Source organism: Anneissia japonica, unplaced genomic scaffold (assembly GCF_011630105.1).
Source record: "Anneissia japonica isolate Jap-2015-1 unplaced genomic scaffold, ASM1163010v1 scaffold287992_len753583_cov170, whole genome shotgun sequence".
Lineage (NCBI taxonomy): Eukaryota > Metazoa > Echinodermata > Crinoidea > Comatulida > Comatulidae > Anneissia > Anneissia japonica.
This window is the reverse complement of record NW_022723469.1, coordinates 623,063-626,767: the sequence shown is the minus strand read 5'-3', so window position 1 is coordinate 626,767 and position 3,705 is coordinate 623,063. Positions and strand designations below refer to the sequence as shown.

The 3,705-nt window shown below is 34.2% G+C and overlaps 3 non-coding genes across 3 annotated transcripts; 1 reads left to right on the top strand and 2 right to left on the bottom strand.

The window, feature by feature from the left end:
* The first annotated feature begins 1,934 nt into the window (after window positions 1-1,934).
* Window positions 1,935-2,007, top strand: Trnak-uuu. Its single transcript has one exon. It is a non-coding gene; the product is annotated as a tRNA-Lys (tRNA).
* Window positions 2,008-2,228: 221 nt separating this feature from the next.
* Window positions 2,229-2,301, bottom strand: Trnak-uuu. Its single transcript has one exon. It is a non-coding gene; the product is annotated as a tRNA-Lys (tRNA).
* A 1,072-nt stretch (window positions 2,302-3,373) lies between these two features.
* Trnak-uuu lies at window positions 3,374-3,446 on the bottom strand. Its single transcript has one exon. It is a non-coding gene; the product is annotated as a tRNA-Lys (tRNA).
* Between the last annotated feature and the right edge of the window lie 259 nt (window positions 3,447-3,705).

Sequence of the window (3,705 nt, the reverse complement as noted above, 5' to 3'; positions counted from 1 at the left end):
AATGCTTTCCGCTCTAGTAGCTGTATAATACTGTATTTTAAGAATGGGCACTTGACAATCAAATTAGACTACGAACGTCATTTAGCGGCGGCATGGAGTTGGTGACGTGATATCATGTTTATTGTTATCGGATCTCCAAGGGTACGGTACCGTCTGAATAGTTCACATTCTGCCTCGTTTACGGTACAATAGGCCCTACGTGGAATATAATCTTTACCTTTCCGATTTAGCCTTTATGTTCACCTACCTTCATGTTAAAAAAAATATTTACAGCAGCAGCAGTAGTAGTAGTAGTAGCAGAGTAGGCCTAGTAGTAGTAGTATCATCATCATCATTATCATCATCATTATCTTTAATAGCGTTAATTATAGGCCCTTACTGAATTAAATATGTCTGGTTATGGATAAACCTGTTTTAAAAATGATGCTTATATACTACATATCTGTATCTACCGAAGAGTGATATCATACCTGTTCCATCTATAACATAAATATATTATAATATTGCTATTTTTAAATAGTACTAATCCAACATAGTATAATTATCCTGGTATATTTTCTGCAATCAGTAATTCTCGTCAAACCACCTGATTGTGTATTAATTTTGTAAATGAATTTTTGCCATTGTTTGTCCCGTAAATTTCTGTTTTAACAAGTATTTTTTTTATATACTGTAATTATATCTACTGTAGGCATAGGCCCTATCCTATCTGCCCATTAATTTCTAGAACTTAGTCTTCTGAAATCGGCCTGTTTTTGTAGACTACCGGTATGCCTTTTGCTTTGCATTTTGATGAATACTGTAAAAAGATTCCGTGATACGATAGGCATACAATAAATCGTCTGTTACCGGTACTGGCGCAATAAGATTGTGGAGTTAAGAATAATAAACAAAGGTCATCAATTCTTTTGCATAATTTCTCACGTAATTTGGTGTTAAACTAGGTCATGAGGTGAGTAGCCATTAATCACTAATAATTTCGACTACTGGAACACCATACTTTTCTACATGTCATTAATACGCTACGATTGTCCAGTAATTTCATTTCGGTAACAGCCCTAGTAAAACACTGATGAGGCTACCCTACTGTTTCCGCAAGTTGGTATAACGAAAATTATTCATACCTCCTTGGTCGTTTCATTACGCAGCCTACAGTAATAGGCCTATTGTTGTAAAAATCTTCGATTTCGACCCGACTACAAACACTAAAATAAAGGCTCACTGACTACTCACTTAAAAAAAAAAATCTAAAAACTATGTTTCATCGGTGTATAGGCATGCGAAATGATTTGAGCAAAACAACTACTGTAATTAATGATGACGTCATTTGAGACTGCGCAGATTGGTCTCTCTGCGCGTAGTCATATGTGCGCTGACCAGGGAGCTCTCTGCGCTGACTAAGGGTTTCAACTCAGCTGGAGAGAAACCTGAGAGTCGAAACCCTGTAAATACTTCTTTAGCCGATGCCATTCAGGGTATCCATGCCTCTTTAAATCAGATCCTGGTATTGCCTAAACATAGGCCTAGAGAAAGAAAATAGTTTCTCCGTAGGCATATGGCCTAGGTAAGCTAGCCTAGGCTGAAACCGGGCCGCAAAGCACCCGGGCCTACCCAGGCCATAGACCCATCGGTATAAACAGAGCGTTGGATAGAAGGTTGTCTGCTTTTGTAGGACCAAAATATTACATAAAAACATAACCATTATATTGCTATTGAAATAAAGAAATTATGTAATACGAATAGAGTATCGAGATTCAATATTTCGACATCCCGACACGATGGCGTGCATTTCGATACTTGGAGTATGCATTATACTATCTTATATGAGATTAATCAGTGGACCTTTCAGTTAATAGTGTATCTGTAGGCAATTCTGGCGGGAGCTGTATTAACACAACAATCGTGTTAAATAAATTCCCTGCTCAATCACGCGAGCCCGGTTAGCTCAGTCGGTAGAGCATCAGACTTTTAATCTGAGGGTCAAGGGTTCAAGTCCCTTATCGGGCGAGTTAATTTTTTTTTTTCGCTTTGTTATGTTATATTTTTCCCTGATAACCTGTCAGAACACAAATATTTCTGAAAAGAATCATTAATATTGGTTTTTTTTAAATCTTGATATTTAACTTCATCTGAAACAACTAGAATCATCCAGGGCCAATGGCATTGACAGTTCGCTTGTACAGTATGGATTTTTGTAAGCCCTAAAAACAACCAAAAAAAAAATAAATCGCCCGATAAGGGACTTGAACCCTTGACCCTCAGATTAAAAGTCTGATGCTCTACCGACTGAGCTAACCGGGCTCGCATACAAAAAAAGAGTATACCGGTATTTAAAATGTTACTTGGCTTCATTTATTTATTAGGATTCACTTCTTTAGAATCGGTGACACGCTCGTTTCCGAGTGGTGCACCAAAACTACAAGTCGAGAAAATCTTAACTAAATCAAACACAGTAATAAAATTCGAAAAAAAAAAAAAAAAAAAAAAAAAAAAAAAAAAAAAAAAAAAAAAAAAAAAAAAAAAAAAAGCAAAAAACACAAATTCTTATTTTTCCACAAAAGGTCCTTTTCAGCTTAAGAACAACTACCTTTACCTTTACCAAAATACGGTACAACTGCAGTGTATGAGGGTGATTAAACATTACTGTACCGTTAACATTAGGTCAGTCTTATATAATTACACATACTAATATATAATGTGGTATATAATTCGGACCGAAGTCACATGCATTTGTTAAATATTGTTTAGGCCTGTTCTCTCAATTTGACCTAAAATTATAAGTTATCATATGAATTATCTAAAATGAAGTGTTTTATAATCAATGGAACAATTAGTAAAAAAAATAGTCCAATGTATTGGTAAAATCATTATCATACAATTGATTTTAAATTCCTTTAAATGATTTATCTCTAATTTTATCAACTCAGTTCTTTACAATCGAGTATTGAGTGGACCACGGTTTTTTTTTATTTACTTTACACAATTAACAAAATCCATTGTTGTTAGTTGACCAAGATTCTTGCCTTGTTTTGATCTGATACAGTTGCGGCTAAATCAAATAAGATAAGCCTATAATTATGACTTAGGCTTACTCAACTGAACTATTGTAATGTCATTATAATATGATAAATGCGGGATAAACCCCGAACTTTTTACAGTCGTGTAGAAAAAAAGTTTAGGTCCAATTCGACTTTCTTACATCTTCTTGATGTTTTTTCGTAATAAAGTAATTCCGACAAGGAGAGTCCTTCTCTTTTTCAAAATAAAAAATCAGATTGCCAAAAACGACGATTCAAAATAATGAATGGAGGACAGGAGAGTATAAATAATAATTTTTGTAGATCCTAAAGAGTAACTTAAAAAAAAAGCAACTCGCCCGATAAGGGACTTGAACCCTTGACCCTCAGATTAAAAGTCTGATGCTCTACCGACTGAGCTAACCGGGCTCGCGTATGCAAAAAAAATTAAAACGGTACTTGGCCTGTTTTCATAGTATTTTTGGCTAAATCAAGGCTTATAATTATCATTTGGGCCTACTCAACAGGACTGTTGTAGTATCATTATATAATAAATAGCCTATTACATATGATTATATATTATGGTCTGATGCATTTGTTCATTTGTTTTGTAATACTAAGCAACATAAATAATAACTTAATAATAAATAATAATAATAATAAATAATAATAATAATAATAATAATAA